Raw genomic sequence first — 19,147 nt, forward strand, 5'->3', positions numbered from 1 at the left:
GCGATGGCATCTTTCGTCAGCTCTGGGCTGTTGTTCAGAGTTAACTATGCCACCCTTACTCTTCCCCGTGAACGAGGTGGGATAGGTCTGTTTCACGTGCCGGATAGAGCTCGCGCCCTATTTGTCAGCTCCCAGATGGCGGTATGGACGCGTTGCCCAACGAGCCTCGCTGGTCTCCTCCTGTCGGCATATACGCCGGTCTCACTGTCAGCCCCAGTGATGATCTCGGATGTTCCGGACCAGTTTCATTATATAAGATACTTCTTTCTTGAACTCAGTTATCTAAGCCTCACCTTACCAAGACAGCTTTTACTCGAGACAGAGGCAGTATACAATGTCCTCCAATTAGGTCGTCCACCTAACCCGACTGAACAAAAGTTCCTCCAGGTTGACTGGCGTCATGTATGGCGCGCGGTGTTCGCCTGTTACCTTGACATGAATGTTCAATCTGTCTGGTACCTAACTGTCAATGGTAAGGAAATCAACCAATCTCGCTTTCATCGTATCCACCTCGCCCAATCACCTCTATGTACCACGTGTGGACTGCCAGGCAATGACGAACATCGGTTTGCTCGCGGACCGGCGGCGGAGGTTTGGCAATTGATTCGTCGTATTGTGGCTTTTCTAACGCGGGACATTCCGGGTCAGATTACTCCCCTTTCATTCTTATTTCCGGAACGTGAACATTTTCCTCGGACAAAGACCAATGCTGTGAATTGGATTCGCGGACATGCCATTCACTACCTATTTGGACAAACTGTAGACTTTGTACTCGATTTTTCGACATACCTCAATGATCGTCATTATGTCGTTGTCCGTCACCCAAAATACAGACAATTTTTCTCGAACTTCTTTGGGAGTCCTTTCCACGACCCGCATCGCAGCTGGAATGTGTTAAGCCAAGAGAGAAGAAGGTTTCCTGTTTGAACCAATAAACATTTCTGAACAATTGAACGGAACACATCAATTTCGAAAAGACGTGACTCAACATATTCGCAGCGGGGCGCAGAAGGCCTCTGATCAATTACACAACAAAAATAAACAAAAAATAAAATAAAATAAAAATAAAATTCAGAAAAAAGGAAGATTGTTTTGTTTGTACGGATAGCCCTAACCCTGAATTCCCATATTTCCCCTGGTAAATAGGCAGCTCTCTAGGGTAGGTTTAGTCAGGAGCCAACGCCTGAAGTGGACCAGATTGTTTGTTATAGGATGAAAAGTGGCGGTGGAAATTAAAAAGCGGTTCTAGGCGCTTCAGTCCTGAACGGCGCTGCTGCTACGGTCGCAGGTTCGAATCCTGCGTCGGGAATGGATGTGTATGATGTCCTTAGGTTAGTTAGGTTTAGGTAGTTCTAAGTCTAGCGGACTGATGACCTCAGATGTTAAGTCCCATAGTGCTCAGAGCCATTTGAACCATTTTTGATGAACTTGCGCCTTCTTCTGAACTTGCGGAGTTAAAGAAGTCAGCACCTTCCCGGTCAATAATTATATTGTGAAGTAAGCAAATACATTTCACTATCCTCTCCGCTTTGCCAGGTTCTGTTTCAGTACATTTTCCCAGTAAACGCCACTTGGCAGTCGTGATACCGAAAGTATACTCCACACATCTTCTAGCCCTCGATAGCCTGTAATCGAAAACTTTTTCTTCGTATAAGAGATGTCGTTTGGAATAAGGTTTCATGACATAAGTTCTCAAAGGATATGCACCATCTTTAAGCAAGACAAACGGCATAGCAGTAGTAATTCCTTCGACAGGCGAAGGTTGCGGTAGCGTAACATGACAGCTCTCCAAGAATACAGACAATGTAGAAGCCAAAAACGTTCCTCCATTACTCTGTTTTCCATAACCTCCCACATCTATAAAAATAAATCGATGAGAGTAGTCCTCCACAGCTTGTAAAACTATTGAAAAAAGCTTTTTGTAGTTAAAAAACGTAGTTCCACGTTGTTTTGGACATTTAATTCGGATATACTTGCCATCAATGCATCCAACTGCATGAACAAAATTCCACTGCTCGTGGAGTCCTCTCGCTATTTCTTAAAAAATTTTCGGATCGGGAACGGGTAGACGTCGCTCACAGAAATTCCTCCATATCGCATCCACAACTGCCGAGACACACTTACCAACAGTATAATCACGGAGTCCAAAAAGTAGACACAAGGACCGAAAAGACGTCCATGTTACCAAGTACCTGAAAGAGTGAAATGATAATCGAATATTACTCAAATGATGTGAGTAGCCTTTGTTAGTGATATTTTAGGAATCTTAAACATACATAACCGCTACGGTCGCAGGTTCGAATCCTGCCTCGGGCATGGATGTGTGTGGTGTCCTCAGGTTATTAGGTTTAAGTAGTTCTAAGTTCTAGGGGACTGATGACCTCAGAAGTTAGGTCCCATAGTGCTCAGAGCCATTTGAACCATTAAACTTACATAAACAATAACAGAACATTTGTTGCAAGAACGGAAAACACCTTCTGAGCTAATTTCGTGAGGTTTACGTTTCCTTTTGCAGATGAACAGCCTCGGATACGGTGGCAGAACTTGCGAGACACTTTTAGGAAAAAATATAAAATACAACATGATCCCAAGAGCGATCAGGAAGCTACTGCATCTGATAAATAGCCCTATTCACAAAAGCATGATGTTTTTGAAAGACATCATAACACCTGGGCCCAGCTCAGGAAACTTGCCTGCCACAGAGAAAGAGAATGAGCCTTCTCCACGTGATCGAAGTCCCACCACAGCAAGTGAGAAAAGTACAAATGGTGGTGAAATGTGTCTGTCTTCAGAAGAACGAGAGGCGTTTGCTTCTACACTGTCTTCTGTGAAAGCAGATAGAAACAGACCAAAACGTCATGTAAAAAAATACGATTGTGTTTCGCAGGTACAGGATACTGAGAAAAGAAAGATCGACATATTCGAGCAACATGTTTGTCGAAAACAGAAATATCAGGATGATGACGACTACTCGTTCTTCACGAGTTTAATGCCATCAGTCAAACAACTGGATCAAATGGAGAAAATGACACTACGTATGAAAATCTTTGGGGACGCCACCGAAGCCTTAGAAGCTCACAACTTCAAAAATGATGAGAGATCGTCAAGTTTTATATAGGCACACACTGGATGTCCTTTACCATCGTTACTACCGTCACCTTACCCGTCACCAGGTGTATCTAATTATCCCCAAGATTCGTCTTCCTTTGTGAGCGTAGTTCATATGTGTCCTCCTGCCCAACAACCTGAAAGCAATTCATTTTAATGGGTTGGCCCTAATGTACCGTTTATATGTTTCTATGTATAAACTAGACGTTCATTTTCCACAATTCTCTTATCACATTCAAAGGTGATATTTGTAAGTCTTGAACCAAACAACTGTTTCATTGCGATTTTCAGTTCGTACATAGATACTTGCTAACAGTTGCTTATTTGCTAATAATATGTAATATTACCGTGAAAGAACGTTAACAAATATATGTCTGTGTAAACAAATATATTTTATTGTAACTGATGCTAGCATTTATTTATAATATTGTAATATTATGTGACCAGTTATGCCACTCACAATAACAAAAAGGCTATCAGCCGTTTTTAACGTTGACTTACCTGATTGTGATAGAAGTTTTTCTTCTGGAGTGACACATTCCCTGAAGTTGGAATGGCCATATATATCGTCTCTTATGCCTTCAAGTATATAGTCAAACGTTTGTATAGACTTGCGGTAGTGGTATTTGAACTAATCTGGAAAATTTCGCAGTGACAAACAAGTTGTAAAAAATTCCCCTGCAGATCTGCTGAACCGTGATTTATTTCCAAAGAATATTCTTAAGAATTTATTTTATTTACTAGCGATTCATCAAGAACATTAACACATTTAATCACACTATGTGAGCGTGGAAGTAGTTGCCAGGGAGTAACTGATGAAATCATAGGCAAATTCCTTTTTAACACATGGTAATTTATTCACTTTAATGGTGCTTAAAGCATTTTTAAAAGAAACAGATTTAAAATTATAATCAGAAAGCAACCTCTAAATATCTAGTTACAATTTATTCAGAGGCAGAAAGAAACAAATTTCTGGCTGTATGAGCTTTTGGGCTGAGAACCTTGCCGCTCGGGCGTGTTATAGTATTTGAGAGTTGTAGCATCGCGTATTAGTACCTGAATAGTGTAAAATCGCATAGTCTCCTTCCGCCGCCGAGCAGTGTGTCAGCAGTGCGCAATTAGCAGCATTACTGCATTTACTAACCGTTTAAATTTTGTGTTGATTTGTTTGTGCTCTCTGTAGATTAGTTCAGACGTTCTTTGCACAACAGTTTTTAGCATGGATAGGGACTGCAACTGCTGTGTTCGGATGCAGGCTAAGTTGGCATCCCTTCGCGCCCAGCTTCAGGCAGTGTTGGCTTCGGTCACACAGCTTGAGGCTGTTGCCAATGGGCATCACTGTGGGGGTCCGGATGGGGGTTTGTCGGGGACGGCCAGCTCGTCCCACGCATCCCCCGATCGGACTACGACTGTGGTTGCCCGGGATACTGCCCGCATTGAGGCTGATCCCTCACCTGTGGTAGAGTGGGAGATCGTCTCAAGGTGTGGCAGGGGGCGAAAGACATTCCGGAGGGCTGAACAGAGGGCCTCTCCAGTTTGTCTGACGAACCGGTTTCAGGCTCTGTCTTAGGCTGATACTGATCTTCGGCCTGACATGGCTGCTTGTCCTGTTCCAGAGGTTGCCCCTCAGTCTGGAAGATCCGGGCGGTCGCAGAGGGTGGGCTTACTGGTAGTTGGGAGCTCAAACGTCAGGCGCGTAATGGGGCCCCTTAGGGATATGGCAGCAAGAGAGGGGAAGAAAACCAATGTGCACTCCGTGTGCATACCGGGGGGAGTCATTCCAGATGTGGAAAGGGTCCTTCCGGATGCCATGAAGGGTACAGGGCGCACCCATCTGCAGGTGGTCGCTCATGTCGGCACCAATGATGTGTGTCGCTATGGATCGGAGGAAATCCTCTCTGGCTTCCGGCGGCTATCTGATTTGGTGAAGACTGCCAGTCTCGCTAGCGGGATGAAAGCAGAGCTCACCATCTGCAGCATCGTCGACAGGACTGACTGCGGACCTTTGGTACAGAGCCGAGTGGAGGGTCTGAATCAGAGGCTGAGACGGTTCTGCGACCGTGTGGGCTGCAGATTCCTCGACTTGCGCCATAGGGTGGTGGGGTTTCGGGTTCCGCTGGATAGGTCAGGAGTTCACTACACGCAACAAGCGGCTACACGGGTAGCAGGGGTTGTGTGGCGTGGGCTGGGCGGTTTTTTAGGTTAGATGGCCTTGGGCAAGTACAGAAAGGGCAACAGCCTCAACGGGTGCGGGGCAAAGTCAGGACATGCGGGGACCAAGCAGCAATCGGTATTGTAATTGTAAACTGTCGAAGCTGCGTTGGTAAAGTACCGGAACTTCAAGCGCTGATAGAAAGCACCGAAGCTGAAATCGGTATAGGTACAGAAAGCTGGCTGAAGCCAGAGATAAATTCTGCCGAAATTTTTACAAAGGTACAGACGGTGTTTAGAAAGGATAGATTGCATGCAACCGGTGGTGGAGTGTTCGTCGCTGTTAGTAGTAGTTTATCCTGTAGTGAAGTAGAAGTGGATAGTTCCTGTGAATTATTATGGGTGGAGGTTACACTCAACAACCGAGCTAGGTTAATAATTGGCTCCTTTTACCGACCTCCCGACTCAGCAGCATTAGTCGCAGAACAATTGAGGGAAAATTTGGAATACATTTCACATAAATTTTCTCAGCATGTTATAGTCTTAGGTGGAGATTTCAATTTACCAGATATAGACTGGGACACTCAGATGTTTAGGACGGGTGGTAGGGACAGAGCATCGAGTGACATTATACTGAGTGCACTATCCGAAAATTACCTCGAGCAATTAAACAGAGAACCGACTCGTGGAGATAACATATTGGACCTACTGATAACAAACAGACCCGAACTATTCGACTATGTACGTGCAGAACAGGGAATCAGTGATCATAAGGCCGTTGCAGCATCCCTGAATATGGAAGTTAATAGGAATATAAAAAAGGGAGGAAGGTTTATCTGTTTAGCAAGAGTAATAGAAGGCAGATTTCAGACTACCTAACAGATTAAAACGAAAATTTCTGTTCCGACACTGACAATGTTGAGTGTTTATGGAAAAAGTTCAAGGCAATCGTAAAATGCGTTTTAGACAGGTACGTGCCGAGTAAAACTGTGAGGGACGGGAAAAACCCACCGTGGTACAAAAACAAAGTTAGGAAACTACTGCAAAAGCAAAGAGAGCTTCACTCCAAGTTTAAACGCAGCCAAAACCTCTCAGACAAACAGAAGCTAAACGATGTCAAAGTTAGCGTAAGGAGGCCTATGCGTGAAGCATTCAGTGAATTCGAAAGTAAAATTCTATGTACCGACTTGTCAGAAAATCCTCGGAAGTTCTGGTCTTACGTTAAATCAGTAAGTGGCTCGAAACAGCATATCCAGACACTCCGGGATGGTGATGGCATTGAAACAGAGGATGACACGCGTAAAGCTGAAATACTAAACACCTTTTTCCAAAGCTGTTTCACAGAGGAAGACCGCACTGCAGTTCCTTCTCTAAATCCTCGCACAAACGAAAAAATGGCTGACATCGAAATAAGTGTCCAAGGAATAGAAAAGCAACTGGAATCACTCAACAGAGGAAAGTCCACTGGACCTGACGGGATACCAATTCGATTCTACACAGAGTACGCGAAAGAACTTGCCCCCTTTCTAACAGCCATGTACCGCAAGTCTCTAGAGGAACGGAAGGTTCCAAATGATTGGAAAAGAGCACAGGTAGTCCCAGTCTTCAAGAAGGGTCGTCGAGCAGATGCGCAAAACTATAGACCTATATCTCTGACGTCGATCTGTTGTAGAATTTTAGAACATGTTTTTTGCTCGAGTATCATGTCGTTTTTCGAAACCCAGAATCTACTATGTAGGAATCAACTTGGATTCCGGAAGCAGCGATCGTGTGAGACCCAACTCGCTTTATTTGTTCATGAGACCCAGGAAATATTAGATACAGGCTCCCAGGTAGATGCTATTTTTCTTGACTTCCGGAAGGCGTTCGATACAGTTCCGCACTGTCACCTGATAAACAAAGTAAGAGCCTACGGAATATCAGACTAGCTGTGTGGCTGGATTGAAGAGTTTTTAGCAGACAGAACACAGCATGTTGTTATCAATGGAGAGACGTCTACAGACGTTAAAGTAACCTCTGGCGTGCCAAAGGGGAGTATTATGGGACCATTGCTTTTCACAATATATATAAATGACCTAGTAGATAGTGTCGAAAGTTCCATGCGGCTTTTCGCGGATGATGCTGTAGTATACAGAGAAGTTGCAGCATTAGAAAATTGTAGCGAAATGCAGGAAGATCTGCAGCGGATAGGCACTTGGTGCAGGGAGTGGCAACTGACCCTTAACATAGACAAATGTAATGTATTGCGAATACATAGAAAGAAGGATCCTTTATTGTATGATTATATGATAGCGGAACAAACACTGGTAGCAGTTACTTATGTAAAATATCTGGGAGTATGCGTGCGGAACGATTTGAAGTGGAATTATCATATAAAATTAATTGTTGGTAAGGCGGGTACCAGGTTGAGATTCATTGGGAGAGTCCTTAGAAATTGTAGTCCATCAACAAAGGAGGTGGCTTACAAAACACTCGTTCGACCTATACTTGAGTATTGCTCATCAGTGTGGGATCCGTACCAGATCGGGTTGACGGAGGAGATAGAGAAGATCCAAAGAAGAGCGGCGCGTTTCGTCACAGGGTTATTTGGTAACCGTGATAGCGTTACAGAGATGTTTAACAAACTCAAGTGGCAGACTCTGCAAGAGAGGCGCTCTGCATCGCGGTGTAGCTTGCTCGCCAGGTTTCAAGAAGGTGCGTTTCTGGATGTGGTATCGAATATATTGCTTCCCCCTACTTATACCTCCCGAGGAGATCACGAATGTAAAATTAGAGCGATTAGAGCGCGCACGGAAGCTTTCAGACAGTCGTTCTTCCCGCGAACCATACGCGACTGGAACAGGAAAGGGAGGTAATGACCTTGGCACGTAAAGTGCCCTCAGCCACACACCGTTGGGTGGCTTGCGGAGTATAAATGTAGATGCAGATGACACGTCCGTAGTTACGACCGCTCACAACAACCTCTGAAAGACTACACTGGTGCAAATCTGCAACACACCAGATTACTTTAAACTAAAAGTTTTAACAATTCACACAAGCACACAAACTATGCACCCCATAGGAGGGATAGAAATGGTAGAAAACACTAAAATTAAAATATTAACTTTGCCACCGAAGGTGCAACTTGATTTTAACTTCTAAGAAAAGTCTTACAGTGAAAGGGTGGCAAATTTAGATACTAAAATGAGCATTTAAATAGAAGTCCATGAAATGCAATCTTATATAAAATTATAAAAGGTTGGCCAAACAAGTTAACATGCTCTACAGTACACAGATACCGCCTCTCAGGATGACAGGCAAGATCAAAACATATTTCAGGAATTAGGCCGTTACACTCCAAGCAATAAATTCGTTGACACACCAAATCCGACAAACATGACAGAGGGAGCTACTAACGTACGGTAGATTGATAGGGAGATTACCGAACAACCCGAACTGCAGGTTGCTCTAACCCGCCCCTACTCCACAAGGGAAAAACGGACCACACAATTCACAAACAACCACCTTCCCGCGGATGGGCAAACGGAGAAGAATGGTGGGACGACCCCAAAACAAAACGGCTGGTGACCTCATGAAGAAAACAAGTAGAATTTAACAAGTAAACGAAACAACATATCACCAATCACTTAACTTCTAATAAACTGCGATTTCAGGAGAGGATCTAGCGATGCACCCCCAAATTGCTCTCTCGAACCGTCCGCTGCCAGCCGCTTCAACGGACGCAGGAAGGTGCGCCGATCTCCTGTCTCACGGCGTCGCAGGTCGCACCGGCCAGATCGATGTCGTGGGTTGTAGACTCCTATTGCTCTCGCGTCGACCGCGAAGCCACTACCCCTCGCTATACGGCGCGGCCCACTGGACTCACGTGGTGACCTCACATGCACCGACGTTCAAGACGGACAAGTCATCTTGTGTCTCAGTGCGCGACCGACCGACCGATCGATCCAACCGCCTTGACCATTGCCTGAGCAAACTCGAACAGACTGGCGGCCTAACGTGCAGACTCAGATGCAGGAACCAAGCCCCCACCGGGCGACCACTCGCTGAGTTCTCTTACTGGCGGAGTGGATAGACTCTCATTTATCCGGCTTTAAAGATTAATCCGAACGAAAGACATACTGGCACTCCGGACGACAGACAGACGCTAACTGCCTCACAAATTCGGAAAAGAGACAGACTAACAAGCTGGGGACGAGAGACTGACCCAGACTCTCTCCAGACTGACCAGACTGACCGACTGGCGAGCTCATAGCGCCCCTTAAATGCACGTGAACAGGCTACCTTTCCCCTTTCCCACCAGAGGGAGACGCCAAAGCTGCGATTGCCACAGTGGCGCCACCGCCAGAAACGGAGGGCGACTGCTTCACACTACGCGCTGCGGCGCGCTCTTCAAAACAGCGGTTTTTCCACGGCTCACTGTCCTCATTACAACGATGCACCCAAGTCCTTTTCCTACGTCTTTTAAGGCAAATGTTTTTGTCTAGCAGCAGCCACACAAAAAATCATCATCCGAATCACTCATGACAGCTCCTCAACTACTGCAACTGCTGACCTATAGCGTGTAACTGAATACAGTGCGGGAACTCATGAATGATGACAGTACACTGGATGTTCTGAACGCGCGTTTGAGCGTTGACCAATGAGATGGCACAACGCGCCTACGTCACACGCACGCCGTCTCCTTTCAGTACAGAGTTGTGAGGCGCCATATTGGCATTCATTTCAAGCCTATATGTATATATGCCGTTTCTGAGCACCAGCAAATTGAGAATCACTGGAAAACCAGTTGTTAGCTGTGTGATTCGTTCCAATAAAATAATGAGAAACATCATATTCGTGGCAAAAGAATTATTTTAACTTGCATATTATGAGAGTAGGCTATTTGAAGGCAGCGACGCATTGAAGATCCACCCAAAACGTATTCTTCTTGGTACAATTTGTTACAATTAAATTTCAATTAGGAACATATCTACGATTGAGGTTTTCAGCAAGCGGTAACATATCGCCGGCACGGTAGCTCAGCGTGTTCGGTCAGAGAGCCGGATGGCCTCTGTAATAAAAAAACTGAGTGGAAGGATCAACCACCGAACTTGAACAGGATGCATTGCGACGTCCGCAACGACCAAACACAACGATAAAAAAAAAGAGTTTAATGGTGGGGCAGTGGTTCGCGTCTTGACCCTGCTAAATTTTTTTCCTAACATTCGCATTTTTATTAGGTTCTGATACTTTATTATTAGTTTAATATAAGCATATACTATAATATTTGATGTTATGTAAATATAAGTTCACCTTTGTTTGAGGGGTGACTTTGTTGGATTGGCCTAATCTACAGGAGAGCTTGGGCTACTTATATAAAGATATTTTGCTCCTTTTTCTTTTACGCCTCGTAATTCATATGTTGCAAAGATTCTGCTACTGCGTAGGGACAGTGATCAAGTAAGGCTGACCTTAGGGTTTTGCTAAAATGTGGGAATTGTGAAATAATATTTATCTTATGCGGAGAAGTATTCCAAATTTGTAATGCACTGTTTGTCATGTAAGTTCTATAAGCCTGTTAACTGGACATGGGACTTTCCTTTTCGTGGACGATGGAGGAAATGTGCGTTTTAACAGAGTTAGCGTGGGAAGTTTACGCGCGCCCGTTGTGTAAACAGTGTGATTACGAAGTAGAAGCACCCCTCAACTGCCGCTGGAATGCGTTGCGATCGCGTATACCACGTTGGGGCCCACGTACCGTATGCATAACTCGCATCCTTCCCGAGCGTTCAGCAGCACGTTGAACTTGGCACCCTCAACGTTAAAGTTCGACAGCACGGTCCGTGTGCCGACGGCTTTAGGCTGTAAACTGTTCGCGTGCCGTTCAGAACCGGCGACAAGACAGCTGAGGTGCACCAAGGACCATAAATGATAGGGGCAAACGGTGATTGCGGCGATGTGTACAGGCAAATAGACGTGCAACTGTTGAGCTGCTGACCGCTCAGGTGAACCTAGGGGCTACCAGTAGTGCCTTCTCAACGACCGTTCAGCGAACGTTGCTGCGTATGGGCTATCGCAGCAGGACCTGGTTCGTGCACCAATGCTGACTGCTGTTCATTGGCGACTAAGGCTGGAATTTGCATGGCGATACCGCAACTGGACGTCTACGTGTGGGGAACGATGGCCTTTTCAGATGAACCACGTTTTATATTCCATCAGACTTATGGCCGTTGGCGTGTACAACTTGAAACGTCTGTAAGCAAAGGGTTCAGGCCTAGTGAGAGATCGTTATGGTCTGGGGACTATTTTCGTGGCATTCCATGAGTGAAGTCGTCATTATGGAAGGCGCAGCGGATCGTCACAGGTATGGGCCTATCCTTGAGGACCACGTCCACCCCTAAGTGGAGTTTCTGCTTCCTCAGCATGATGGCGAAACCTTCCCGTCACCTCTATATCTCTCTTGTTACGCAACCTTCCCTTCTACAATTACCTATGAAACCTTTCCTTAGGATTTCTATCCCTTGCTTAATAATAACAAATGAAATCTTCCCTTTGAAATTTATTCTCTTCCTCAATCTTCGCATACAAATTATATTGCTGCTTATTAAAACTGTTTTCTGATTATTTCGACGAAACATAGAATGTGTCGCCGTCGTGGCCCTCAGTCGTTATCTACAATAGCCCAAAACTGTTCCTTATCTTTTTTACTGTCACTGGATCGCCATCTGACTGCTACATCGAACTGCGACATGAATATACTTAGTCTGGTTTACTATACTCTATAACTGCTGGTGGGCTTTCATAATAAGTGGCTGTATTTATTACCAAAGCTGACGTTATTCTTTAATAGCAAAGCTGACGTTATTCATTAATTAATTTGTCTGAAGTTACGTAATTCATAGTTAAACTTTTTCTTGACAACAATAACATTTTGCAAAGTTTTACGTTGATGGTTTTTGGGATGGATTATAATCAGTAATGCAATAATGCTGGCAAAAATTAATTATATTCTGAATGAAATGATTTTACAAACGTTCAAATGGGACTTACTTTTTACAGTAATCTGACAACTAGCATTGCGCAAACATACCTTCAGTAGTCTTGAGTTTCTCAAAAATATAATTCAATAATATTAGTTCCTCTTATCATAATACACTCCTGGAAATGGAAAAAAGAACACATTGACATCGGTGTGTCAGACCCACCATACTTGCTCCGGACACTGCGAGAGGGCTGTACAAGCAATGATCACACGCACGGCACAGCGGACACACCAGGAACCGCGGTGTTGGCCGTCGAATGGCGCTAGCTGCACAGCATTTGTGCACCGCCGCCGTCAGTGTCAGCCAGTTTGCCGTGGCATACGGAGCTCCATCGCAGTCTTTAACACTGGTAGCATGCCGCGACAGCGTGGACGTGAACCGTATGTGCAGTTGACGGACTTTGAGCGAGGGGGTATTAGTGGGCATGCGGGAGGCCGGGTGGACGTACTGCCGAATTGCTCAACACGTGGGGCGTGAGGTCTCCACAGTACATCGATGTTGTCGCCAGTGGTCGGCGGAAGGTGCACGTGCCCGTCGACCTGGGACCGGACCGCAGCGACGCACGGATGCATGCCAAGACCGTAGGATCCTACGCAGTGCCATAGGGGACCGCACCGCCACTTCCCAGCAAATTAGGGACACTGTTGCTCCTGGGGTATCGGCGAGGACCATTCGCAACCGTCTCCATGAAGCTGGGCTACGGTCCCGCACACCGTTAGGCCGTTTTCCGCTCTCGCCTCCACTGGTGTCGCGACAGGCGTGAATGGAGGGACGAATGGAGACGTGTCGTCTTCAGCGATGAGAGTCGCTTCTGCCTTGGTGCCAATGATGGTCGTATGCGTGTTTGGCGCTGTGCAGGTGAGCGCCACAATCAGGACTGCATACGACCGAGGCACACAGGGCCAACACCCGGCATCATGGTGTGGGGAGCGATCTCCTACACTGGCCGTACACTACTGGTGATCGTCGAGGGGACAGTGAATAGTGCACGGTACATCCAAACCGTCATCGAACCCATCGTTCTGCCATTCCTAGACCGGGAAGGGAACTTGCTGTTCCAACAGGACAATGCACGTCCGCATGTATCCCGTGCCACCCAACGTGCTCTAGAAGGTGTAAGTCAACTACCCTTGCCAGCAAGATCTCCGGATCTGTCCCCCATTGAGCATGTTTGGGACTGGATGAAGCGTCGTCTCACGCGGTCTGCACGTCCAGCACGAACGCTGGTCCAACTGAGGCGCCAGGTGGAAATGGCATGGCAAGCCGTTCCACAGGACTACATCCAGCATCTCTACGATCGTCTCCATGGGAGAATAGCAGCCTGCATTGCTGCGAAAGGTGGATATACACTGTACTAGTGCCGACTTTGTGCATGCTCTGTTGCCTGTGTCTATGTGCCTGTGGTTCTGTCAGTGTGATCATGTGATGTATCTGACCCCAGGAATGTGTCAATAAAGTTTCCCCTTCCTGGGACAATGAATTCACGGTGTTCTTATTTCAGTTTCCAGGAGTGTAGTTAGCTGATGTCTCTGTACCTCCGTTTATAATCTCTTGTAAATCATAGCTAGTGGCTGGCAGGCACACTGCTCTTCTCAACCTCTCGCTTCAGACCTGCTACCGACTCGCTTTACTTCTCGCTTACTACTGACTTCCTACGAACGCTAAAGTGCGGTCTCTCCCGCCAACAATGCTTTCTGGTGCAGACAATCCCTACTACCATTACAAAATGTATCAATGCGCGGTCTTTCCCACTCTTTTCTGAAAATGTATCCATACGCGGTCGCTCCCAACCTTTTTAAAATTATACCAGTGTGCGGTCTCTCTTTCCAACAATACTTTGGTGCAGACATTTCCTGCTACCACAATTATTTCCAAAATGACAAATATTAATTATTCCTACTTAATCATATTAATAAAATATAAACATCTTTCATAAATTGTGGTTTGACAGTAGACAATAGAAATATACACGCCTTACATAACCCTCCACTGCGTTTCCTTAAAATTTTCCTACGTCGTTAAGTCATTTGGAGTTGACGTAAGGAGAAAATTTGATTATAGAAATATGTGCAGTAATAAGTAAGTTAATGATAGGATATTTCTTTCAACAAAGCACATACATATACTGTCATAAGAATTTGTTTTCCTAAGTATAACAAAGAGAATATTCAAAAGAGTATACATCAAAATATACAAATAATATGAGTCAGTAAGTTGGAAGTATACATCAGGTAGTAAAAGTTATTTATGTCTCTAATAGTAATAGATGGCAAAAAATAGAACATAGTTTATGTTTCATTATAAATTTTTTTCTCTGGTAAAATTGGCATCTATTAGTACCATAGTCAAGGAATGGAAAAAAAGGGAATTGGATATCATGGTCAAAGCACTGGCAACTGTCTGTGAATGCACTCAGAAGTCCGTTTCTTTCACTCACTTAGCACAACACCAGCTTTCGCCATGTGATTCCGTCGTCTCTTTGATCCATAGTTTTAGTGTAACCAAACACTATGTCAACCGTCGAATTTCCTGAGTTTCCACAGCTACATCAGGTACAAGTTCCAACTCCAATTGTCCATTAGTAGTGATACTGTGCATCTTGGTATGCAAGCACCTATTGATGTACATCATGACTGTGGTGTGCATCTTGGGATGCCGACACCTCATAGAAAACAGCGTAGATTGAAGTAACGTGGTTCACTATTCACTTTGTTTGTGCTCTATAACCATGGCGATGCACAGGAATTAAGGTACAGGTATAATCATTTTGTCAAAAGGTTCACGGATATGGTTGATACCGTTATTACCAAATTTTACATATTCTCTTTCCTCTGCGCTGATAAACATTATTTATCTTACGTTTAAAAGGACAAAATGTCACCTTATGTGACTGTAGAAAAAGGTTATAATTTTAAACAATTAACATAAAAAACACATTTTCCATCTGTAGTGAATTCAGCCTACAGTACATATGACATTACGTGACAGTCAATAACATAAACAAATATTCCGGTAAGTGGAATTTAGTAGTACATTTAGGCATCAACACTTTAAATAAAGTAGACAAGTACCTTTATACAAACTATGTCACTTTCTGTGACTTCAGTATGTTCGGTAATGTGGTCGTCAGTTACGAGTCATGTTGTCAGTCGACTATATATTACGTTTGAGTTGTGTAGCACACATCGTGATTGTTATTTAAGAGAAAACATTTGTATTTTACGCAGAGTGCGATTCGGTATGCTGACATTTGGAGTGATCTGTTTTTCCTATATATGTATCTGATGTAAAAGATATCATGTTCAACGCAGAAAAAAAATTTCGAGTAGCGAAATACATATAGTGAGCAGTTTAATATGGTTTCTCTATCCGTAGTGTTGCGCTGCGCTGTGTCACCTGTTATCAAAATAAACCATTACTAAATTATATTCCTTACATACTAACATCTTCATTCTCCTCTCTCCTTTGTACCTCGTGTCAACTCTCTGCATAGCCTATAATAAAATATTCATTGTTAATAATCATCAGCGCACGGCATGACTTCAACATCTCTCTGCATCTGGAAAATCGCGTTAGTTCTCGGCATGACCTGTAAAGCATTTATCCACATTTTTCCATATTCAATAGTTATACTATAATTAAAGCTACGTTTATTTTGGTGAACTATGACAACAATGCTGCATGCACGAGTTAAAGAATACATCTAATTACTACTACTGTATGAAAATTATTTGTACGTCTTATACATTTACATTTAAAATTTAAAGTAGTCCTGTCAATTGCTTCACTTACCTGTCATAATGTGAAATAAATGTCCTGCAAGAACGCTTCTAAGACTGCTATTAATGTTCAGTGTATTTATCTGCGGTCGAATCGAGGTGACCTGTTGTGTACGTAAATAACCCATTAGTAGCTCACTGTATTCGGGCTTGCTGGAATGTGTCAAAAAGCTCATTGTTATACTCTGTCAATATGTATCCCTGTAAGAAGGTTTTTCTATTTTAAGAATTTCTTTATGTTTGACATATGATGGTTTCCTCTCGATTTTTTTGTTCTGAGTGTCTCAATGTGTACTACATTAGCGTGCGGAATATTTAGAATTCTGTACGGTCCAGCGTATAGAAGTTCAAATTTTTGCATCGTTTCTTCCCTTTATGTGACAGATAATGGGTACGAACTAGTACCTTATCGCCAATCTCGTAGTTGCGTAATCTACACTCCTGGAAATTGAAATAAGAACACCGTGAATTCATTGTCCCAGGAAGGGGAAACTTTATTGACACATTCCTGGGGTCAGATACATCACATGATCACACTGACAGAACCACAGGCACATAGACACAGGCAACAGAGCATGCACAATGTCGGCACTAGTACAGTGTATATCCACCTTTCGCAGCAATGCAGGCTGCTATTCTCCCATGGAGACGATCGTAGAGATGCTGGATGTAGTCCTGTGGAACGGCTTGCCATGCCATTTCCACCTGGCGCCTCAGTTGGACGAGCGTTCGTGCTGGACGTGCAGACCGCGTGAGACGACGCTTCATCCAGTCCCAAACATGCTCAATGGGGGACAGATCCGGAGATCTTGCTGGCCAGGGTAGTTGACTTACACCTTCTAGAGCACGTTGGGTGGCACGGGATACATGCGGACGTGCATTGTCCTGTTGGAACAGCAAGTTCCCTTGCCGGTCTAGGAATGGTAGAACGATGGGTTCGATGACGGTTTGGATGTACCGTGCACTATTCAGTGTCCCCTCGACGATCACCAGTGGTGTACGGCCAGTGTAGGAGATCGCTCCCCACACCATGATGCCGGGTGTTGGCCCTGGGTGCCTCGGTCGTATGCAGTCCTGATTGTGGCGCTCACCTGCACGGCGCCAAACACGCATACGACCATCATTGGCACCAAGGCAGAAGCGACTCTCATCGCTGAAGACGACACGTCTCCATTCGTCCCTCCATTCACGCCTGTCGCGACGCCACTGGAGGCGGGCTGCACGATGTTGGGGCGTGAGCGGAAGACGGCCTAACAGTGTGCGGGACCGTAGCCCAGCTTCATGGAGACGGTTGCGAATGGTCCTCGCAGATACCCCAGGAGCAACAGTGTCCCTAATTTGCTGGGAAGTGGCGGTGCGGTCCCCTACGGCACTGCGTAGGATCCTACGGTCTTGGCGTGCATCCGTGCGTCGCTGCGGTCCGGTCCCAGGTCGACGGGCACGTGCACCTTCCGCCGACCACTGGCGACAACATCGATGTACTGTGGAGACCTCACGCCCCACGTGTTGAGCAATTCGGCGGTACGTCCACCCGGCCTCCCGCATGCCCACTATACGCCCTCGCTCAAAGTCCGTCAACTGCACATACGGTTCACGTCCACGCTGTCGCGGCATGCTACCAGTGTTAAAGACTGCGACGGAGCTCCGTATGCCACGGCAAACTGGCTGACACTGACGGCGGCGGTGCACAAATGCTGCGCAGCTAGCGCCATTCGACGGCCAACACCGCGGTTCCTGGTGTGTCCGCAGTGCCGTGCGTGTGATCATTGCTTGTACAGCCCTCTCGCAGTGTCCGGAGCAAGTATGGTGGGTCTGACACACCGGTGTCAATGTGTTCTTTTTTCCATTTCCAGGAGTGTACTTACCTGCTTCTGCTGTCTCTTCCGACGATCTGCAGCTCGTTTAATGTTCGCTAGTGCCATGTCCGTTATCTCACAATGACGAAGTATACGCTTCTTTGGAAAAGTAATCATTTCAGTAAGTTTATTCGGTGGGTCTTTATCCGTCAGTATTACAGTTGGTGAGAGCATTGTTGACTCATTAGGTATTGCATTTATTACTTCCTGAAACTGTGAAATGTATTCGTCCCAAGTTGTATGCTTTCTGTGCCAATAAATTCTACAAAGTTTCCCGATCTCTTTCATTATTCTTTCTGACGGGTTAGAAGAACTGTGATATCTTTATATGTAAATTGGTGTTACATTCTTACTCTCTACTATTTGTTTCCATATGTCTGACTTAAACTGTGGTCCGTTATCTGAAATAACTTCTGTACATGTCCTACCATTGATAAAAAATCTCTTACAAATTCTCTTGGTACTGATCTAGCTGTTGCTTTCCTCAGTGGAGAAAATGTTACAAATTTGGATGTAAGTTCTACGGCTACTAGAATATAACTATAACCTTTACTTGTTCTGGGGATTTGACCGAAAAGATGTACTGCTGCCGGCCAGTGTGGCCGAGCGGTTCTAGGCGCTTCAGTCTGGGATCGCGTGACCGCAAAGGTCGCAGGTTGGAATCCTGCCTCGGGCATGGATGTGTGTGATGTGCTTAGGTTAGTTAGGTTTAAATAGTTCTAAGTTCTAGGGGACTGATGACCTTAGAAGTTAAGTCCCATAGTGCTCAGAGCCATTTGAACCATTTTTTGATGTACTGCTGCCATGTGTCTTAACTTAACCGGTATGATGGGGTACAGTGGTGGAATATGTGATACTGTAGATGATTTCGCTTTCTGACATGTCTTGCAGCATGCTATAACTTTGCGAATGTGTTTTTCCATATTGTTGAAGTGACAATTTTGTCGAAGAATTAGAAAGCATTTCCTAGCTCCGTAATGCGCATAGCATAGGTGCGTATACCATATCAATTTGTTTCTGATCCCTTATAGAATGCATAAAAGCCAATTGTTGCCGTCTGGGTACGAGCGAATAAACAGAATATTTTGATGTATAGTGTAATTATGTCTGATTTTTGCGTTGCTCTTGTCTCGCCAAAGCGTCACAGTCTCTTTTAGTGTTTCATCTTTCTGCTGTTCTCCCTCTATGTCCTGTAATGCTGATGATATAAAGTTTTCGAAAGCTACTTGTT

The sequence above is a fragment of the Schistocerca americana genome, chromosome 5 (genome assembly GCF_021461395.2).
Source record: "Schistocerca americana isolate TAMUIC-IGC-003095 chromosome 5, iqSchAmer2.1, whole genome shotgun sequence".
Lineage (NCBI taxonomy): Eukaryota > Metazoa > Arthropoda > Insecta > Orthoptera > Acrididae > Schistocerca > Schistocerca americana.